The 22863-nt window shown below is 48.1% G+C and overlaps 1 protein-coding gene across 2 annotated transcripts in view; it reads right to left on the reverse strand.

Annotated features, from left to right (window-relative positions):
* LOC140410798 (heparan sulfate glucosamine 3-O-sulfotransferase 5) overlaps nt 1–22863 on the reverse strand; it is a 456893-nt gene that overhangs the window by 264726 nt on the left and 169304 nt on the right. The window contains exon 2 of one of the 2 annotated variants that reach the window (XM_072499420.1): nt 19704–19795. The exons of the other annotated variant lie outside the window; for it this stretch is intronic. The gene's annotated coding sequence lies outside the window, so the exon portion shown is untranslated. The remainder of the gene's footprint in view (nt 1–19703; nt 19796–22863) is intronic. 2 annotated transcript variants of the gene reach the window in all.

A 22863-nucleotide genomic window follows, 5' to 3' on the forward strand; every position in this document is an offset into this window, starting at 1 on the left:
TCACTGATACCCAAAAAAGATAAAGACCCGATGGAATGCGGATCATACAGACCCATTTCACTGCTGAACGTGGATGCGAAAATACTCGCAAAGGTCCTGGCCAAAAGGCTGGAGGGCTGTGTACCAGAGGTGGTCGAAGGGGACCAAACCGGCTTTGTCAAGGGTCGGCAGCTCACAGCGAACATCAGGCGGCTGCTGAACGTAATAATGACCCCCTCCGGGGAGAGAACACCAGAGGTGATCATCTCCCTGGACGCAGAAAAGGCCTTCAACAGAGTCGAATGCAAATACCTCCTCGAGGTACTGGAACGGTTTGGGCTAGGAGCGGGGTTCACCGCCTGGGTGAGGCTCTTGTACAACGCTCCCAAAGCGAGCGTCCGAACTAACACCACCAGCTCTAAATACTTCCAGCTGCAGAGAGGAACAAGACAGGGCTGCCCCCTGTCACCACTCTTGTTCGCGCTAACCATCGAACCCCTGGTCGCGGGACGTGAAAAGCTGAAAGGGAATCCGGAGAGGAGACAGAGAGCAGAGTCTCACTCTATGCAGATGACCTGCTCCTCTATGTCTCGAAACCACAGGAGGGACTGAAGGCAATACTGCAAATGCTGAAAGAGTTTGGAACCTTCTCAGGCTACAAACCTAACCTGGGCAAAAGCGAGGCATTCCCAGTGAACCCAAACGGGGGAGGGAGAGAGCTGGAGGGGCTCCCGTTCAAAACAGCCCAGAACAGATTCCGTTACCTGGGGATCCAGATAGCCAGAGACTGGACACAGATCCACAAGTGGAACCTGACCAGCCTGGTGGAGGAAGAATGAAGAGACCTTCAAAGGTGGGGCTCACTCCCACTCTCCTTGGCGGGGAGAGTGCAGACGATCAAGATGAACGTACTGCCAAGGTTCCTCTTCCTGTTTAGATCCATTCCGATCTTCATCACCAAGTCCTTTTTCCAAAACGTAGACAGTCTAATCATGGCATTTGTGTGTGTGTGGGGGGTGGGAGGGGTGGGGAGGGGGGGCGGGGGGGGGGGGGGGGGGTGATAACCCGAGAATCGCAAAACAGACACTGCAAAGAAGGAAAATCAAAGGGGGCTTGGCCTTATCAAACCAACAATACCACCACTGGGCAGCAACGGCAGAAAGAGTGAGGGGATGGGTACAAGAACCTGACACAGATTGGGTACAAATGGAGGAGGCATCCTGTAAAGGAACGACCCTCCGGGCCCTGGCTACAGCAGCACTCCCATCCTCCTCAACAAGATACACAACAAGCCCAGTGGTAGCGGCCACACTGAGAACATGGACCCAGCTCAGACAACACTTCGGGATAACTAAAATGTCCCCCATGGCCCCCATCTGCGGAAATCACAGATTCCCCCCAGCCATGCTAGATACCACCTTCAAAAGATGGAGGTGGGACGGGGGCACATTGACGGTCGGGGACTTCGACGTAGAGCACAGACTGGCGACACTAGATGAACTGACGAGGAAGTGGAGGCTAGCAAAAGGACAGGAAATGAGACACCTCCAAATAAAACACTTCCTCCGCAAAGAGGCAGTGGGGTACCCTGGGGCCCCAGAAAGCACACTACTAGAGGACCTGATAGGCACAAGCAACGAGAAGGGTGGGCTATGTGGGAAAATATATGGACAGCTACTGGACAGAGCCCGGACTCCACTGGACGAGATCAGACAAAAATGGGAGGACGAACTGGGGACAGAGGTAGGATGGGAACTCTGGAGCGAAGCACTGAGCAGGGTGAACTCCATCTCCTCCTGCGCAAGGCTAAGCCTAATGCAGCTCAAAGTGGTGCACAGGGCGCACCTGTCCAGAACCCGAATGAGCAGGTCCTTCCCGGAGGTGGAGGACAAATGTGAGCGCTGCCAGAGGGGCCCGGCCAACCACACCCACATGTTTTGGGCTTGCCCCAAGCTTACTAGGTTCTGGACAGCCTTCTCCGAGGCAATGTCCAAGGTTGTGGGGGTGAGGGTGAAGCCATGCCCAATAGTGGCAATCTTCGGGGTATCGGAGCAGCCAGAGTTACACATGGGGAAGGGGCCAACGCCCTTGCTTTCGCTTCCCTAATCGCACGCCGGAGAATCCTGCTCGGCTGGCGATCGGCAGCACCACCCACAGCTGCAGACTGGCTCGCTGACCTTTCGGAATATCTCCACCTGGAGAAGATTAAGTACGCCACCCGAGGGTCAGAGGAAGGCTTCTTGGATACTTGGGGGCAGTTTGTCGGTCTGTTCCAAAACCTGTTCGAGGCCAACAACGAGGAGTAACCTAATAAGAATTTTAAATGTATTTATTTATTTTTATTATTAAAACACCAAGATAGATGAGTTACCAAAAGACTGCGCAACCCGGGCCCTTTCAGTGACCTGTGGACCTGTACACCTAGATCTCCCTGACTGTCAATACTTTTGAGGGTTCTACCATTTCCACCCACTTTATGACAGTGGGAGCCTTAACATTTACCTCCTCATTATTAAGAAATATGAATGTTAGAATCTACTCATGTGTTTCTCTATGTGGGAATAGTGCAACTGTGGCATTGATGTTATCACCCTTCATCAGTACAACATAATGGCTTAAATGTGCAGCCTCCATAGAAAAATAGTGCTGTGATTCACATTTTAGAAAGAAAATACTTTCGAGATACCCCAGTGTGTTGATGCGTTATGTAACCATTTCCTTACTGTGCAACGCTGTAGGGATCAGAATTTTAACAGACTTTTCCAGTGATTCTCTGTTATTTCAGCCTGATGCACTCTGACAGGTTGTGTTTTCACTTCCTCAATATGACACAGTCAAGGTATACACCCTTAAAAGGAAAAAGCTGGGGCAAACAAATCCAGAGCTGCCTGGATGAAAAAAACGAGATAGAAGTTAAGATAAGGAAGAAAAAGTGTGTTTCTGACAGGTGGCAGGTAAAAAGGTTAGTTAATAATCAAATAAATGTGAGGTGGTACATTTTGGCAGGAAGAATCGTGAGGTCACTCATTGCTTGAAAGGAGCAAACCTAGGAAAGGCAAAGGAACAAAGGGATCTCAGTGTACAAATACATCAATGACTAAAGGTAGTGCCCACGGGTTAGCAAGGCCATTGAAAAAAAGCAAACTAAGCATTAGGGACTATTTCAGGAGGAAAATAATCATGTGATTTGGTGCACAAATGGATGATATAAAAGTTTACAGCTTGCTATGTGCTGCTGTCGGCTGGTGTGAGGGCGAATTAAATGTCTCAGTAAATATGGGTAAGATGTGCTTTGGTGAATCCCTTAGTACTGAGATTGACTTTTAAAAGAACCAATGGCATCATTAACCACGGCCGACACAATGAAAATTTACTTTCTCGTCATGAACTTGACAACCAGCAACAAGTGAAGCGGAGAAAAACAAATCAAAGACGAGACATACTTTATTTTTAAAAAATATTGAAGTTCCTTAGGGCCAACTTTGAAGTGCCATCAGTGCCTCAAAGTTTATGCAGCAGTATCTAGCATCTATTATATATAAACTGTACTGAACATCTCTGTAATAAAATATAAAAATTGCTCTTGTATTCAAATTCTACACATACATTATTTAGGACATAATAAAGTGAAACCAATAAACTTCTACCTCAAGCCTTACAGTTCCCCACAGTAATATAATATAAGAGCACAGTTAGGACATTTCTAATACTTATTGTGTTGCCCTATTTTATATTTGTGCTCCGTTTCTCAAATACTAGCAATCGATTTTTCAAACGGCAGTAGCAAAAAACCCGAGTCCCGTCGGCGCCGTTCTAATCTGCTCTCAGCCGGCGGGACCTCAGCGTGGAAGGGTCCGGGGGCAGCCTGTGGGGGGGGGGAGGGGGGGATCGACCCCGGTGAGTGGCCTCCGTTGTAGCCTGGCTTGCGATCGGGGCCCACCGAACGGTGGGCCGACCTCTCGGGCTGGGGGTCTCCTTTCTTCCATGCAGGCCCCTTTAGCCCTATGCCATGTTGCGTCGGGGCTGGCGCGGAGAAGGGAGATGCTGCGCGTGCGCGCGTTGGCGCCGGTGCCACTGAGCATGCGTGCGTTGGCGCCGGTGCCACAGCGCATTCGCGGACCCCGCGGCATCCAGTTGACGCCGGGATCAGCAGCTGGAGCGGTGTGGACTGCTCCAGTCCCATGCTGGCCCCCTGTTGGGGCCAGAATTTCTGATCCTGAGGCCATGTTGACGCCGTCGGGAAACGTGACGGCGTTTCCGACGGCGTCAACACTGAGCCTCAGGATCACAGAATCCCGCCCACTATTTCTGCTTGTATTTTTGTCTGATGTATATTTAGCAAGGATTTTCTGACTTACCTTTGGGAGTTTCGGCTCCACTGTGGGGAATTAAATGGGTGGGTCAAATATCCACTCTGTTCTAATTTTAAAATGCTGAATATTTCTGTAGTTTGTGCTGCTCAAGGCAGGAATCTCATCCACTTATGAAAGAAGGGTCCTGTCGTAGCAATAGGTCCTCAACATTATATTAACAAAGACGTCAGCAGGGCACCGACAAAACGATATCCCAACAACCCCCAGAAATTGGTCTGAAGAGCAATAATGGCCAGGAAACTAACATTTTAAACTTTCCATCATGTGGCGAGCTAGAACAGCAGCGCACCTCAGGGTTCCACAAGGGAAGTGAAGGTATCCTTTGCCCTATATTCCACCCTCGCTTCCTGAATTTGCTGACTGTCTGGAAAGTCACTTCCCCTATCCCGGTAGTTATTTTGTGCTCAACTGATGGCCTCATGGTGAATAGCAATGGAGGTCCAATGGGATTTAGGGGTTCATGTAAGCAAATCATTAAGATATCATAGAGACAAAAAAAACTCAAAAACGCAAACAGAATGTTAGCAATTAAACTAGGGGGTTAGAATGATAAGGGGGACAATGTTTTGTTACTATCCAAAGCCCTGGTATACACATCTGGAGTACTGGGTACATTCCAGGAAACCAACCGTGGAAAAAATGAGCTGGATTCTCCGGTCCCCCAGCCACGGGATTCTCTAGTCCCACTGCTTGTCAATGGGATTTCCCATTGAAGCCATCCCATGCTGCTGGGAAACCCGGGGACAGGGCTTTGCTGCCAGCTGGAACAGAGAATCCAATGGCCGGAGATTTCGGGACAATATTTTGGCCTGGGGAAGAATGCAGTGCAGATTTAACAGATGCTGTGAGGACTTCAAGAGTCAGGTTATGAAGCGGGATCACATGGGCTCGTTTCCCATGGATTATAATAGTTTAAGGGGTGATTTGATTGCGGTTTTAGAATTGACAGATTTTCCAGGTTTAAAGATTTTCCAGTCCTGAGGATATCCTGGGCAGGGCATAATCTTAAAATCAGAGTGAAGCAATTCAGGAGTAAAATTCAGTCAAAGAGTTTTTTTATAAATAGTAAAATGATAGTAATAGGGGGAATAGGTTGATCAGGGATCTAAAATAGAATTTACACATGGATGCTGAGGGCATGGCTGAGGCATTAAATTAATAATTTGCATCCATCATTACCAAAGGGGGAGAGGCTACCAAGGCCAGGGAGACAGATGAGGAAACTCTGTCCCTTGAAGGGTTCAAAATCGATAAGATAGGCTTTCGGCACGGGGACCGGATGAGGAGCATCGATGGATATTGAAGGAAGTGAGAATGAAAATTGCAGAGGCAATGGCCATAATCTTCCAGTCTTCTCTAGACTCAGGGGAGGTCCCAGACGACTTGGGGATTGAAAATGTTACGCCCTTGTTCAAAAAACGTTGGAAGGATAACTCTAACAATTACAAACCAGTCAGTTTAACACCAGTGGTGGGCAAGCTTCGAGAAAAAATTATTCGGGATAGAATTAGTAATCATATGGAAAATGTGAGTTGATTAGGATTAGCCATCATGGATTTCTGATGGGGAAATCATGGTTAACTAACTTTCTGGCGTGTCTGAGGAGGTAACAGAAAGGGGTGATAAGGGTGCTGCTTTTGATGTGATGTACAGAGTCTTTCAGAAGGCATTTAATACCCTGCCAAACAGCAGATTTGTAAGAAAAGTTATAGCTCATGGAACAAAAGGAACAATAGCAATGTGGATACAAAATTAGCTAACTAATAAGAAGCAGAGAGTAATGGTCAATGGATATTTCTCAGGCAGGAGGAATGTTTGTAGTTTTGTTCCCTAGGGGCCGGACTGGGGCCCTTGCTTTTTCTGATATATTAAGAATCTAGATCTTGGTGTGCAGGGCTCAATTTCAAAGTTTGCAGATGATACAAAACTTGGAGGTATTGTAAACTGTGAAGAGGGCAGTGCAAAACTTCAAAAGAACATAGACAAGTTGATGGAGTGAGCAGATAGGTAGCAGATGAAGTTCAATACGGAGAAGTGTGAGGTGATGCACTTTGGTAGGAAGAACATGGAGAGGGAATATAAAATAAGGGGTAACATTTTTAAGGGATTGCAAGAACAGAGGGACTTGGGTGTAAGTGGGCATTGATCATTGAAGGTTGCAGGACAGATGGAGAGCAGTTAATAAAGCATATGGTATTCTCGGCATTATTAATAGGGGCATAGAGTACAAGAGCAAGGAGGTTATGCTGAATTTATACAAAACTCTAGTTATCCCTCAGTTGGAATATTGTGCACAGTTCTGGGTGCTAAACTATAGGAAGACTGTGAATACATTAGAGTGCAGAAGAGGTTTACAAGAATGGTTCCAGGGATGCAAAAATCACCTATGAGGATAGATTAGTAAGGTTGAGAGTATTCTACTTGGAGTGAAGAAGGCTTAGAGGAGATTTGATCGAGATGTTCCAAATTATGAGGAGGCTGGACAGAGTAGATAGGTAAAAATTGTTCCCACTTATATAAGGATCGAGAATGAGAAGGAACAAATTTAAAGTGATTTGCAAAGGGAACAAATGTGATGTGAGAAGAACCTTTTCATACGATGAGTGGTTCTGGTCTGGAATGCACTGCCTGGAATGATTATTTGGATAGGAACAATGTGCAGTGATACAGGGAAAAGGATGGGGAATGGCACTAAGTCATGATGCCCATTTGGAGAGCCGGTGCAGGAACGATGGGCCAAATTGTCTCCTTCTTCGTCATAACAATTCTGTGATTCTGTAATTCTCAGTTATGATCTTGAGATCGACCCCTCAAGTTTTTGGTGTGATTCAGTTAGGAACCAGTAACATTTTGTTTATTTTACGCAAAGTTTGAGATACAAGGCAATTGCTAAAAGAATAAAGCTCGGAGATCCCATTTTTTTTAGACAATAAAAATAAGCTACGATACAAGGTCTGAAAGGAAAAATAATTTACAATGTCCATCTTATTCTCTAATATTCTGATGTTAATGATGTAAACGTGAATTAACAGGTAAACTATGGTCGAAAACATCACACTACACCATAAATAACAAATTTTCCCAAGACAGATCCCACATATTTTTTGGCAACCCATCCAGATGTTGGTAAACACAGAGTCAACCAATCTTGTTGAAATGTCTCTCTCACAAGGTGTTCGGGAAACTATCGAACACATTGATTTTCCTCCTCAACTCAAGAGACCTGACACAGACAAGGGGTTGGATTCTCCTTCCTGCCGCGCCAGATTTCTGGTTCAGCAGGCCGTCGGGATGTTCCGTTTCGCCGGCTGGCCAATGGGGTTTCCTATTGTGGGGCAGCCCCACGCCATCGGGAAGCCCCCGGGCTGCCAGCAAAACGGAACATCCCGCCGGGGAGAACCCAGCCCAAGATTCTTCTTTTACCAGTTTATTAAAGCATGCAGGAGTGCCCTATCCGCAAGATGGTGAACAGATTCCCTGAACAATACATTATATCAAGTCTTATACCTTTGCCTTAACACACAGTTATTCTCATAACCAATCAATTGATGGACACACAGGGCAGAATCTTAGCAAAAAATGGCAAAGTGTCAGTTGTGGTGAGAAAAATGATGCAAATCCTGCCAACAGCGACAGCGGGACTTCTCACCGATCTTTGAACCTCTTAAAAAAAATGTTTTCTCTCCACATGAATCATGCCGTGCTTTTGGCAGCCTCCCGCTGATTCACTTCCCCTGGGGAAACCTAATCACTGCAATCACTGGTGATTTCCATAAAAATACCTCTTCCAGTACATCCCCATCACTTGTTCCCAACCTATTAGAGCGGATGTTAGCCAGAAAGCCTGAACCAACATTCTCAGAGGGAGCCCTCACCAGACTTTTTGACGGAGAGCAACAGAGGCACGACATCCTGTACCCGCACTCCAGGAAGCGACCCACCAGCAAGATGACCACCTCTGTCTGGAAGGCCACTGCGCCATTAGTTAGTACCAACTCATTTCAGAAGAGGATGGGACAGAAGTGTCGGAAGAAAATGAAACAACTTCTTCCCGCAACCAGGGTAAGTCTTACACCTCCAGTCTCTCAATGCACGCCCTCACCCACCCCTCGCACCTACAAGGTGATCACTCACCCAGTCACCTCATGGGTTGCACACTGTCATGAGACCCACTTTCTTTGCGTTCCCCCACACTCAACCCCCATGAAGCCTGCTAGTCTCAGCTCCGCTCTTCACATCTCTGCTCCCATTCCAGTCCCATGCATGCCACAACTCAACCACCTGAACTGGCAGGATCCCTGCCTACACTCTCTCCATCTGTCTCCCTGCTGGATAAAATCGAGCACAACCAGCGTGAGAGAGCACAGCCACCTGAAGTCATGCAGAATCCCCACATCCTCATCACCACCACCCCCTTGAGGAAAGAGCCCTTCAGCTGTCTGGGGAGGAGCAGTTCCGCAGCTGTGCTGATGGCGAGGTGGGGGCAGTGAGCAAAAGGTGAGAACCATAAGGACACATAGTCATCCCTCAAATCTCACGTGAGTTGGTTCTTTCCCGGAAACAGGTGCACACCTGCATGATTCGCATTGTGTGGTCACAGATGATCTGGATGTTGAGGCAGTGGAGCCCCATGCTGTTAATAAATGTGCCACATGATGCCATGGAGTCTGCAGGGCCACGTGGGTTCAGTCTATCGAACCCTGCACCTGGGGCTTGCAAGTTAAGTGGCTCAGTGCCCATGGCTCAGTGTTTTGGCTCTCCTGGTCCCTGTCTAAATTGATATACATATGGATCCCCACATAATGGACATCTGTAACTTCCTTAATGCATTTGTGTGCATCTGACTGAAGTGCTGCCCCAAAATGAGCTGCCCGCAGAGCGGCCGTCACTTTAAGGGACAAGGGAGGCCTCCCATTCCATGTGGTGCCAGCTCATACAGATCTTGGCAAAGTGGTCCACCATCTGCCAGGACAGCCACAGCCTTCTCCGACACTGTGGCTCCGACATTTGTAGTTAGGTTTGTGCACATCTTTGGACTGTGCACAGTGTCACAGTGGTTAGCACTGCTGCTTCACAGTGCCAGGCCTCGGGTGACTGTCTGTGTGGAGTTTGCACTTTCTCCTTGTGCCTGTGTGAGTTTCCTCCGGGTGCTCCTGTTTCCTCCCACAGTCCAAAGATGTGCAGGTTAGGTGGTTTCGCCATGACAAAATTGCCGCTTCGTGTTCAGGGATATGTAGGTTAGGTTAAGCGTTATTGGGATAGGGTGGGGAAGTGGGCTTGGATTGAGAGCTCTTTCAAAGGGTCGGTGCAGACTCGATGGGCCGAATGGCCTTCTTTTTGCTCTGTAGGTATTCTATGATTCTATGAAATCGTTAGATCCTTTGATGGTACAGTCTCAAACGGGGTTGTTCCTTCTGTGTTGCTGTTCCCTGTACAGCAATGGGCCCAGCTCCCCCTTCCCCTCCCCAGCAGGGTGCTGGTCCTGGCCATGTGTAGCGGCACATCTGCCTCTGCTGCTGCTCTACCGCTATGAGTAAAGGTACGGTAAAGTTGCCATAGTCCCAGATGGCCACAGGCGGGACTGGGTTGAACTATCATCGGCTCCGAGCGCCTCCCCACCCACAGCATGTTACCCGCTCAGCACCATCTGTCAGCCCTCACACACGCTGAAGATGTTTTACATGCACTGGGCCACAATGTCTGCAACTGATGAAACTTGCAGGAGAAACCTCAGCCTCTACAGCCTACAGTCAAACCATGGCTCAGAGCCTGCGAACAAATGGCAATGACACTCCCCAATCGGGCTACCAACAGTTTTGTTTTGACTTAGCATCCAGCATTGACTCTGATTTAAGCCGCATCCCAAAAATTCGGATTTTCTTTGAAATTATTTTATATTAATTTGCTCCTGCATTTTACGTTGTGAAGACATTAATTAGCAAGGCAATAAAGTTCTAAATAAATTCCCATCATCTGCAAGGTAAACCTCAGGACTCAAATTATGACCCAAGTGCCTGCTTCCCGAACCGACAAAAGGTGGCAATCCTCCTCCCAAAATGCACACACTCTCCTTTTCAACCACCATTCATCAGCGCTATTCGTAATTTATTTCCTTATAAATTTTGATTAATTCTCAATAATAAATTGGTTTGCATGTACAATCAATACATAGCTTGACTACAGATAAATGGACAATAGTGTGATCAGCACAGATCTTAATACTGTCTGCCTTAAGTAGTATTAATAAAACAACTTCAGCTTGTACAATCGATGTGTTCTTAAGTTTAAACACCTAAGTCTGCAAATTTCAGATATAGTGCAGCACTCTAGCAGCAGAAAACCTTGACAAGCAACAAAATCAAATACTTAATGGACCCAATACTGCCCAGCCTTACAGCACACATTGACCATTAGGAGATAAGCCTGTTGAAATGCTGTGTACAATATGAATATTCTCACATTGAAGTGCTTTTTAATGCAAGCGTTGGTGTAACAACAATGCTGTAAGAATCTATTAGGCAACTAAAACACAGAAAGGCACTGTTTGAATAATTTATAGTAACATCACTGGGTGGAGTCCCAGAAAACATTAATGCTATTTACTCTAGTGTAACCCACAAACTATAGATTACTTCAACCGATTAACGTTTACATCTGATAATTGGTTTTTAATAGAATTCCAATTTGAGAAATATAAGGTAACATTTATTAACATTTATTAACATTATTAACATTTATTTGAACTTAAAGTTTTAGAAACATATTATTTTCAGCAATATGCAGCACAATTATAATTATAATCACATTATAATATTTACATTTGATATTCGCACTAATGCAGTAAGCATGGGGTCCATCAATCCTGATTACTACTTAGCCACTCCAAATATGTGGGTATTGGGTAAGGACTCATGCTCAACTGTGATGACCATTTGGTTGAACAACTTTCCACTGGCTGTCCAATCTCAGGCATGTAAAATAGTTATAATGGAATTGTAATCCTACAAGAATCACTGGCTGAGAAAGTGAACTTGCCAGCACCCATTTTTTGGGACCCACGAGTGACTTTAGAGTTCCAAAATGACATCCACAGTGTGCATACATTCTTGTCGAGTGAATCCTGCTGCACAACATATGATGAGGGTGTTAGCACATGACTCATCGAGCAGCTGCTGTGTGGTAGTATGCATTAGGGGTCATGTGGGACTGTGAAGCCGTGATGCTATTGGCTGACAGATCCTGGGTCCTGGTTGGCTGTTGATCCCTAGCTCCGCACTGAAATCAGAGTATAAGAACCTGGGCTTCTCCCCGCAGCTCCAGTCTGTTGCTGAACTGCGGGGAACAAGTCACGCTTAATAAAGCCTCATCGACTTCATCTCTATTCGTCTCTCTCGTAAGTCATTGTGCGCTACAATTTATTAAGCGTGCTTAAAGGACTATGGAGCTCAGGATCGCCCCGGAATGCCTGCGGATCAACCCCCACGCAGTGAACGCGGCAGCAGTTTTTAAACACTGGCAGGCTTGTTTCGAAGGCCACCTCCGAACGGCCCCCGGCCGGATCACAGAAGACCAGAAACTACAGGTCCTGCACTCAAGGGTAAGCCCGGAAATTTACCCTCTCATAGAAGACGCAGAGAATTTCCCGACGGCGCTCGCAGCACTAAAGAGCGTCTACGTTCGTCCAGTGAACCAGGTCTACGCACGCTACCAACTCGCAACAAGACGGCAAAGTCCCGGAGAATCGCTAGAAGAGTTCTACGCCGCGCTGCTAATTTTGGGACGGGGCTGCGGCTGCCCGCCGGTAAACGCGACGGAACACACGGACATTTTAATTCGCGATGCGTTTGTGGCAGGTATGAACTCTCCCCAAATCCGCCAAAGACTTTTAGAAAAAGAGTCGCTAGGACTCTCAGAGGCACAGGCCATCGCAGCTTCCCTAGATGTGGCCTCGCAAAACGCCCGCGCCTATGGCCCCGACCGCGCAGCAGCCCGTTGGGCTCCGTGGACCTCCGTCGCGACAAACCCCCCTCCCTCCCTCCCTCACAGGCTTGCGTGGTTAAGACGCCAGACCATCCCGGGAAACACCCCCGGCAGCGCTGCCCGGCCCGCGCAGCGACTTGCAAGAGCTGCGGGAAAAAGGGCCATTTCGCGGCTGTGTGCCGGTCCCGACCCAGGGGGTCGCCGCTGTCCCCGGAGAAGAAAGAGTCCAGCGCATCCCAAACGCTCCCCAACCCCCCAGCGCCCCATGTGCGACCCGCGGGCGCCGCCATTTTGGGTCCCGGCCACCACGAGGGGAGGATGGGCGCCGCCATCTTGTGATCCCCCAGCCATGTGCGATGCATGGGGGTGGCCATTTTGTCCACCCCCGACCACGTGCGATCCGTGGGGGCGGCCATCTTGTCCAACCCCGGCCGCGTGCGATTCATGGATGCCGCCATCTTGGATGACAACAAAGGACCCCAGCATCGACGGCTCCACGGGGTCCGAAGAAGACGCTGAGACACCACGACCACATCTGGCCTCGGTGACGCTGGATCAAGCACGGCCCCGGACGCTCCAGACGACGACAACAACGGTGCTGATCAACGGACACGAGACACCTTGCCTGATCGACTCCGGGAGCACCGAAAGCTTCATCCACCCTGACACGGTAAGACGCTGTTTTTTGACCATCCGTCCCAGTACGCAAAAGATTTCCCTAGCTGCAGGATCCCACGCCGTAGAGATCAAAGGGTTCTGCATAGTGACCCTAACGGTGCAAGAAAGGGAGTTTAAAAACGACAGGCTCTACGTCCTTCCCCAACTCTGCGCACCCACATTACTGGGATTAGATTTCCAGTGCAACCTGCAGAGCCTAACGTTTCAATTCGGCGGCCCAATACCCCCACTCACTATCTGCGGCCTCGCAACCCTCAAAGTTGAACCGCCATCCTTGTTTGCAAACCTCACCCCGGATTGCAAACCCGTCGCCACTAGGAGCAGACGGTACAGCGCCCAGGACTGGACATTTATCCGGTCAGAAGTCCAGCGGTTGCTGAAGGAAGGCATAATCCAGGCCAGCAATAGTCCCTGGAGAGCACAGGTGGTAGTAGTAAAGACAGGGGAGAAGCAAAGGATGGTCATAGACGATAGCCAGACCATCAACAGGTACACACAGCTAGATGCGTACCCTCTCCCCCGCATATCCGACATGGTAAATCGGATTGCCCAATATAAGGTCTTCTCCACCGTGGACCTCAAGTCCGCCTATCACCAGCTCCCCATCCGCCCAAGTGACCGCAAGTACACAGCCTTCGAGGCAGATGGGCGACTATACCACTTCCTAAGGGTCCCATTTGGCGTCACAAACGGGGTCTCGGTCTTCCAACGGGAGATGGGCCGAATGGTTGATCAACACGGGTTACAGGCCACGTTCCCGTATCTCGACAACGTAACCATCTGCGGCCACGATCAGCAGGACCACGACGCCAACCTCCAAAAATTCCTCCAGACCGCAAACGCCTTGAACCTCACATACAATGAGGACAAGTGCGTGTTTAGCACAAACCGGCTGGCCATCCTGGGATACGTAGTGCGCAATGGGATAATAGGCCCCGACCCCGAACGCATGCGCCCCCTTATGGAATTTCCCCTTCCCCACTGCTCCAAAGCCCTGAAACGATGCCTGGGGTTTTTTTCATATTACGCCCAGTGGGTCCCCCAGTATGCAGACAAGGCCCGCCCACTAATACAGACTACTACCTTCCCCCTGTCGACAGAGGCTCGCCAGGCCTTCAGCCGCATCAAAGCGGATATCGCAAAGGCCACGATGCGCGCCATCGACAAGTCCCTCCCCTTCCAGGTCGAGAGCGACGCCTCCGATGTAGCTCTAGCGGCCACCCTTAACCAAGCGGGCAGACCCGTGGCCTTCTTCTCCCGAACCCTCCACGCCTCAGAAATCCGCCACTCCTCAGTGGAAAAGGAAGCCCAAGCCATAGTGGAAGCTGTGCGACATTGGAGGCATTACCTGGCCGGCAAGAGATTCACTCTCCTCACTGACCAACGGTCGGTAGCTTTCATGTTCGATAATGCACAGCGGGGCAAAATTAAAAATGACAAGATCTTAAGGTGGAGGATCGAGCTCTCCACCTTCAACTACGAGATCTTGTACCGTCCCGGAAAGCTGAACGAGCCGTCCGATGCCCTATCCCGCGGCACATGTGCCAACGCACAAATAGACCGTCTCCAAACCCTCCACGAGGACCTCTGCCACCCGGGGGTCACTCGGTTCTACCATTTTATAAAGTCCCGCAACCTCCCCTACTCCGTGGAGGAGGTGCATACTGTCACCAGGAACTGCCACATCTGCGCTGAGTGCAAACCGCATTTTTTCAGGCCAGATAGAGCGCACCTGATCAAGGCTTCCCGCCCCTTTGAACGCCTCAGTCTAGATTTCAAAGGGCCCCTTCCCTCCACCGATCGAAACACATACTTCCTGAACGTGGTGGACGAGTACTCCCGTTTCCTTTCGCCATCCCCTGCCCCGACATGACAGCGGCCACAGTTATTAAAGCCCTTAGCACCATATTCACACTGTTCGGTTGCCCCGCATATATCCATAGCGACAGGGGGTCCTCCTTCATGAGTGACGAGCTGCGCCAGTTCCTGCTCAGCAAGGGTATAGCCTCGAGCAGGACGACCAGCTACAACCCCCGGGGGAACGGGCAAGTAGAGAGGGAGAACGGCACGGTCTGGAAGACCGTCCTACTGGCCCTACGGTCCAGGGATCTCCCAGTTTCACGGTGGCAGGAGGTCCTCCCGGACGCTCTCCACTCCATCCGGTCGCTGCTGTGTACCACCACTAACCAAACGCCTCATGAGCGCCTCCTTGTCTTCCCCAGGAAGTCCTCCTCCGGAACGTCGCTGCCGACCTGGCTGGCGGCCCCAGGACCCATCCTGCTCCGGAAACATGTGCGGGCGCACAAGTCGGACCCGTTGGTCGAGAGGGTTCATCTCCTCCACGCGAACCCGCAGTACGCCTACGTGGCGTACCCCGACGGCCGACAGGGCACGGTCTCCCTGCGAGACCTGGCGCCCGCCGGCAACACGCACCCCCCCCGACACCGATCACCCCCTCCCTGCCACCGGCGCACCCCGCGACCGCCCCCTTCCCGGGAGGATCGTTCCTCCTCCCATGTCCGACCAGGAGTGAAACAGAAGCAGACACCGAAAAGCTCCCGGAGATGACAACGCGGGAACAAGCACCTGCACCACCACCGGGGCTGAGGCGATCAACAAGGAAGACCAGACCCCAAAGAACTACCTACAGCTATTTGCTGAGTGATTTCTTCTGGCTATTTCTTCATTTGATGCTTTCAAACTTTGATTAAATTTGCACAGTTGACAGTGAGTGGTGTACATAGAAATATAGAAAATAGGAGCAGGAGTAGGCTACACGATCCCTCAAATCTGCTCTGCTATTCAATATAATCATGACTGATCCTCTGTCTCAACAGTTTCTGACTGGCGCAGATGAGATGGGCCGAAGGATTCTTTTCTGTTCTGTAAACCTCTATGACTAACGGCATACTACCACTCTCCCATACCTCTTGATGCCTTCAGTGTCTAGAAATCTATCTATTTCCTTTGGAAATATATCCAGTGACTTGGCCTCCACAGCCTTATGTGGTAGAGAATTCCACAGTCCACCACCCTCTTGAGTAAAGAAATTATACCTCATCTCAGTCTTAAATGGCCTACCCCGTATCCTGAGACTGTGACTTTTGTTCTAGACCTCCCACAGCCAGGGGGAACATCTCTGCATCCAATCTGTCCAGCCATATCAGAATTTTGCACATTTCAATGAGGTTCCATAGAATTCATAGAATCCCTACAGTGCAGAAGGAAGCCATTCAGCCCATCGAAACAGTACCGACCCTCTGAAAGAACACCCTACCTAGACCTACTCCCTGTAATCCCATAGCCCCATCTACCCTGCACATCTTTGGAAACTCTCATTCATCTAAACTGAAGTGAATACAGGCCTAGTCGACCCAATCTCTCCTCATACGATACTCCTGCCATCCCAGGAATCAGTCTGGTGGACCTTTGCTGCACACATTCAATGGCAATGTCATCCTTTCTCAGATAAGGAGACTAAAACTGCCCACAGTACTCCAGGTGTGATCTCACCAAAGCCCTGTATAGTTGCAGTATGGCATTCTTGCTCCTGTACTCAAATCCTCATGTAATGAAGGCCAACATACCATTTGTTTTCCTAACTGCTTGCTGAATATGCATGTTTTCTTCCAGTGATTGGTATACAAGGACACCCAGGTTCCTTTGTACATCAACATTTCTCTGCCAGCTCTGTTTTTTGATTGGTGTCAAAAGTCATTTTGCTGACTTTGAGTCATTCCCCATGGAATACAGCATGATTTGGAGAATCAACAGGGATCAAAGGAAACAGGACAAGCTGCTAGAAGAGAGAGATGTAGGCAGTATGATCAAGACGTTTGCGGATGGCACGTAAATTGATCGGGTGTAAATAGTGAAAGGTTTAGCTGTGGATTGCAGGAAGATGTCAATGTTCTGGTCAGATGGGCGAGCAGTGGAAAAAGGAATTTAACTCGTAAAAGTGTGAGATGATGCAACTGGGGAGTGTTAATAAGGAAAATTCCACTATGAATGGTAGGATCTTGGAAAGTACCAAAGATCACAGGGACCTAGGAGTGCATGAGCACAGATCCGTGAAAGTGGCAGGGCAGGTAGATAAGGTTGTTAAGAAGACTATACCTTCATTAGCCGAGGCATAGAATACAAGAGCAGGAAGGCCATGCTGGAACTGTATAAAACACTGGTTTGGCCACAACTGGAGTACTGCATGCAGTTCTGGTCACCACATTGTAGGAAGGATATAATTGCACTTGAAAGGGTGCACAGGATATTTCCCAGGATTCTGCCTGGACCGGAGGAGAGATTGGATAGGCTGGGGTTGTTTACCTTGGAGCAGCGAATGTTGAGAGGGGACCTGATAGAAGTGTATAAGATGATGAGGGGCATAGGTAGGGGGAATAGGAAGGCACTTTTTCCATTAATGGAGAGGTCAATAACCAAGGGGCATATACTTAAAGTAAGAGGTAGAAGACTAAGACGGGAGTTGAGGAGAAACCTTTTTACCCAGAGAGTGATGGAAGTCTGGAACTCACTTCCTGAAAGGGTACTTGAGTCAGAAACTCTCATGGTATTTTAGAAGTATTTAGATATTCATTTTTGCTACCATAACCTCCAGGGCTATGGGCCAAGTGCTGTAAAATGGGAGTAGTGCAGTCAGATTGTTGTTGATTGATGTGGACACGATGGGCCAAATGGCCTCCCTCTGTGCTTTCAACATTTATGAATTAATGAATCCCTGAGGTGAAATGGGAGTTGGGTTCTCAGCAAAGAATAGCCCAAAGTTTTCAGAAAGAAACTTTTCCTCCTGAGCCTCAGAAAGGGATAACGTGAGAATGTCTTCACTGAGGTCTGCTTCATATGGAGTGAATACGTGACTTCACTAGGATTGCAGTCCTCCCCATGATGCAGGGTAACTGTATTGATTACCATTGGGGGTGCCCATATGAACTCTGACGTACACAAACCAAAAGGGATTCCACTCACTCAATAATTTGATCATTAAATACTGGCGATCTGAAATAAAAGCAAAATGTGCTGGAAAAACTCAGCAGTTCTGACAGCATCTGTGGGGAAAGAAACAAGAGTTAACATTTCGAGTCTGATAGGACTCTTATTCAAAACTCCCAAATACCTCCACTCCCTCAATATTCAGCTGGCATAGGTAGACAATCGTGCAGGTCAAATCCTGGAATTCTGATAGCAGGCTTGGTGCTTTCATTCTGCCAGCTGCATTTGAGCCACTAAAGTGTGGGTACAGAATGGAAAGGTTCTCCGTTGATGGCATGGCTCCTGATTCCAGCAGGTAACCTACGCTTGCACAGCAAGCGCACAATGGAAGTCACAAAGAGGTGGCTCATTTATGCCTGCTCAAAGTAACATGGAACCCTTTCTCTGCAAACAAGAAAAGTGTATTCAAGCCTTGCACCTTTTGAATTTCCCAGAAGCATGGGAAGCCTATAACTTTCCCCAGAGCAACGTCTCAGCCAAACAGAGATGACCTGCCAACTAATCATCTTTCTCACCTGTTGTATAAATTGTTTTGCTCATTTGAAAGCCACAGAATAACAGAATTGGTTCAACATAGAAGGAGGCCATTTGGCCCATTGAGTCATAACCACCTCTCTGAAAGAGCACTCCTTGGCATTCTTGAATTTGTTCTGATGAGTGCAAGATGAAAGGCTTTGACAACACATCTCTATTTTCTGCAACATTCAAAAATAAGGATTTTCTTCATATGTTGCTATTGTTTCTTTTGACATTCAACTAAATCAGTATCCTCTGCTTCTCAAACCCTCAGTCAATGGGAACAATTTCTCCCTATCTGCTCTGTCCAGAACGCTTATTATTCTGATCATCTCTTTCAAATCTCCTCTCTACTTTTACTTCTCTGATGTTATAACCTTGGTCCAACCTAAACCTACGACATGGGGGGTCTGTTAATCTAACAACCAAAATATATCAATTGGCGGGGTCGTGTGCTACTCTTGCACGATGTGAACATCATGGAAACTTCAAGTGTCCCTGAGGACTGCATCTGTGGAAAGTACATTCAGTTGCAAAAGTTCCCCGAATGCATGGATGGGTTAGAACAGTAGATGGAAGCATGAGGAGCACACAATTAGCTGAAATTATTATAGATAATAGCTACAGAGATGTGGTCACACCCAAGGTAGAGGAAGATAGATGGGTGACCGGCAGACGGGGTAGTCAGAGAGTGCAGGGGTTCCCCCATGGCTGTCCCTCTATCTAACAAGTATGCCGTTTTGGATACTGATGAGGGGGAAGGTCCATCAGGGGACAGCAGCAGTGGCCAGAGCGAAGGCACCATGACTAGCTCTGTTGCATAGGCAGGGATTACAAAGCATCAAAAAGCAATAGTGGTAGGGGATTCAATAGTCAGAGGCACAGATAGGTGCTTCTGTGGCCGCAGAAAGGACTCCAGGACGGTAGTTTGCCTCCCTGGTGCCAGGGAAAAGGGGGAACAACCACATTAGGCAGGATTTGAAGGCTGTCATTTGGGAGAGGCTTTTTGAGGGTAAATCCACATTTGGCATGTGGGAGTCTTTTAAGGAGTAGTTGATGGGAGTGCAGGACAGGCATGTGCCAGTAAAAAGGAAGAACAGGAAAGGCCGGATTCAGGAACCATGAATGACCAGGAAAATTGTGAGTCTAGTCAAAATGAAAAAAGATGCATACCTGCCAGCCCACGGGAACAGTGCATTTATCATGTTCTCATTGTTCAGGGATGTGCCGCCTTAGTCAGTATCACTGTACTCTCCTTCTGATGTCTATTAGCAAAAGAAAAAGTAATGACTTCCATAACTCTTAAATCCACAGGCAGAGCACTTGGAATCACCTAAGGCAGAGTGACACTTGTTACAGAAATAGACAGCATGGCCAAAAGCTAACCAAAAATTAAATGCTCTCACTTGCCTTCTTTCAAACCTCCAAATATTCCTCCCTTTATTTTTACGACTTTCAATAATCTTCCTGACCATTTAACCCCATGCTTGACCCTTCCCAAACCGAATTCCCATGTAACTTGGAAATAGATTGGAGATTGGACCAAACATAGTTTTCAACTCTGCCTGCTCAGTGAGAATGGTACAGGCAGAGGATTGAAATGGTGAAATGGATAACCCACTGTCCCCAACAGCACCCCTACCCCCATTCTTCTTGGTTCCTGGGTTTCTCTGTGAAAATAGAACACTCTCCCCTGGCAGGCAGGTGCCTCGTGAATTTTGAAATGTCAGGCTCCAAAACTGTCATTCAGACCCCAATGTACTTTTAACACTGAAGTGTGTATATCCCGTGCAGTCTCCAAAATGTGAAGTCCGTCAGCCAGCTCCTTGCAGTTATGCAAATCTGATTTATTTCTCCAGGCTGCGGATTCATAGCCTAAATATTAATTAATTAATTTCTTGAGGAATTGATATTGACCTAATAAGAAGACTTTGCATATCCTGCATTCCCCGACTGTAATTTTGTCAATATAAACTTTGAAAATTCATTCCGGACTTGAGTATCACTGGCAAGGCTAGCAATTATTGCTCATCGTTAATTTCCCTTGGGAATGAGGTGGTGAACAAATTACAAAGAGGCAATATTAGATTACCTAAGTGAATGAGGAAATCTGTAGCAAATGGATTGCAATATAGGCATCCATTTTAGACCAACGAAGGATACATTCTAAATAGTGAAAAGCTGGAGATCCATATATATGCAAGAGTCCATGTACGTAAACCATTAAGATGTCATGGACAGAAATTAATCAAAAAGCTAATGGAATGGTGACACTTAGATCTAACGGTCTAGCGTATAAGAGGGTAGATGCACTGTGACAGCCACGTAAAGGCTGAGATAGATCACATCTGGAGTAGTGTGTCCACTTCTGCGCACCACACTTTACATTTCTCACATTCCTCAGGTCCACTCTCCTGATTGTGTACCATTGTGCCATTTCCTCTGGTGAGTCTGCCCTGCCAGTGACACGGAATATACCCAGGAATGGTGACTGAGGAGTTTTTGTTTGTATTCATTTACGGGATGTGGGCGTCACTGTTTAGGCCAGCATTTATTGCCCATCCCTAGTTATCCTTCAGTAAGTGGTCATGAGTTGCCTTCTTGAACCACTGCAGTCCTTGAGGTGTAGGTACATCCACTGTGCTGTTAGAGAGGGAGTTCCAGGATGTTGCCCAAGAGTCAGTGAAGGTACGCAATATTTTTTCCAAGTGGAGGTGGTGAGTGACTTGGAGGAGAACCTCCAGGTGGTGGGTTCCCAGGTATCTGCTGCTCTTGTCCTTCCAGATGGTCGTGTTCGTGGGTTTGGAAGGTGAAGTCTAAGGAACCTTGAAGCATTACTGTAGTGCATCTTGTAGATGATACACACAGCTGCCACTGTTCATCGGTGATGAAAGGTTTGAATGTTTGTGGAAGGAGGAGCAATAAAACAGGCTACATTGTCCTGGATGGTGTTGAGCCTCTTGAGTGTTGGAGCTGCACTCATCCAGGCAAGTGAAGAGAATTCCATTACACTCCTGACTTGTGCCTTACAGATAGTGGACAGGCTTTGGGAGGTGAGGAGGGGAGTTACTCGCTGTAGGATTCCTCGCCTTTGACCTGCCCTGGTAGCCACAGTATTAATGTGGATAGTTCAGTTCAGTCTGTTATCAATGGTAACCCCCAGGATGTTGATTTTGAGCAATGGCAATTGAGTATCAAGGGGTGGTGGTTAGAACCTCTCTTGTAGGAGATGGTCATTGCCTGGCACTTGGGTGGTGCGAATGTAACTTGCCACTTGTGAGCCCAAGCCTGTATATTATCCAGGTCATGCTGCATTTGGACATGGACTGCTTCATTGTTTGAGGAGTCGCGAATAGTGCTGAACATTGTGCAGACTTCTGCAAACATCCCCACTTCTGGCCTTATGATGGAAGGGAGGTCATTGATGAAGCAGCTGAAGATGGTTGGGCCTAGGATACTACCCTGAAGAGCCCCTGCAGTAATGTCCTGGAGCTGAGCTGACTGACCTCCAACCACCATAACCATCTTCCTTTGTGCCAGGTATGACTCCAACCAGCGGAGAGTTTTCCTCCTGATTTCCATTCACTCCAGTTTAGCTCGGGCTCCTTGATGCCACACTCGGTCAAATGCTGCCTTGATGTTAAGGGCAGTCACTCACCTCACCTCTGACATTCAGCTCTTTTGTCCATGTTTGAACCAAGGCTGTAATGAGGTCAGGAGCTGAGTGACCCTGGCGGAACCAAACTGAGCGACTGTGAGCAGCTTATTACTGAGGACATGCTGCCTGATAGCATTGTTGATGTCTCCTTCAATTACTTTGCTGTGATGGAGAGTAGACTGATAGGGCAGTAATTGGCTGGTCTGCATTTGTCCTGTTTCTTGTGTGCAGGACATACCAGGGCAATTTTGTACATTGCCGGGTAGATGCCAGTGTTGTAGCTGTACTGGAACAGCTTGGTTAGGGATGCGGCAAGTTCTGGAGCACAAGTCCTCAGTACTATTGCCGGGATATTGTCAGGGCCCATAGCTTTTGTAGTATCGAATGACTTCAGCCATTTCTTGATATCGTGGAGTGAATCGTATTGGCTGAAAACTGATATTTGTGATGCTGGGAACCTCCGAAGGAGACCGAGATAGATCATCCATTCGGCACTTCGGGCATTTAGCACGGTGGTAGTGCCACAAAACCATCTAAGACTTAGACTATGAGGTATGATTCGGTGAGTATGACCATGTCAGGCTGTAGTTTGACTGGTCTGTGGAACAGCTCCCCCAATTTAGAGACTAGTCCCAAGACACCAGAAAGGAGGACTTGGCAGAGTCAACAGGGCTT

Source organism: Scyliorhinus torazame, chromosome 4, assembly GCF_047496885.1.
Source record: "Scyliorhinus torazame isolate Kashiwa2021f chromosome 4, sScyTor2.1, whole genome shotgun sequence".
NCBI classification, from domain to species: domain Eukaryota; kingdom Metazoa; phylum Chordata; class Chondrichthyes; order Carcharhiniformes; family Scyliorhinidae; genus Scyliorhinus; species Scyliorhinus torazame.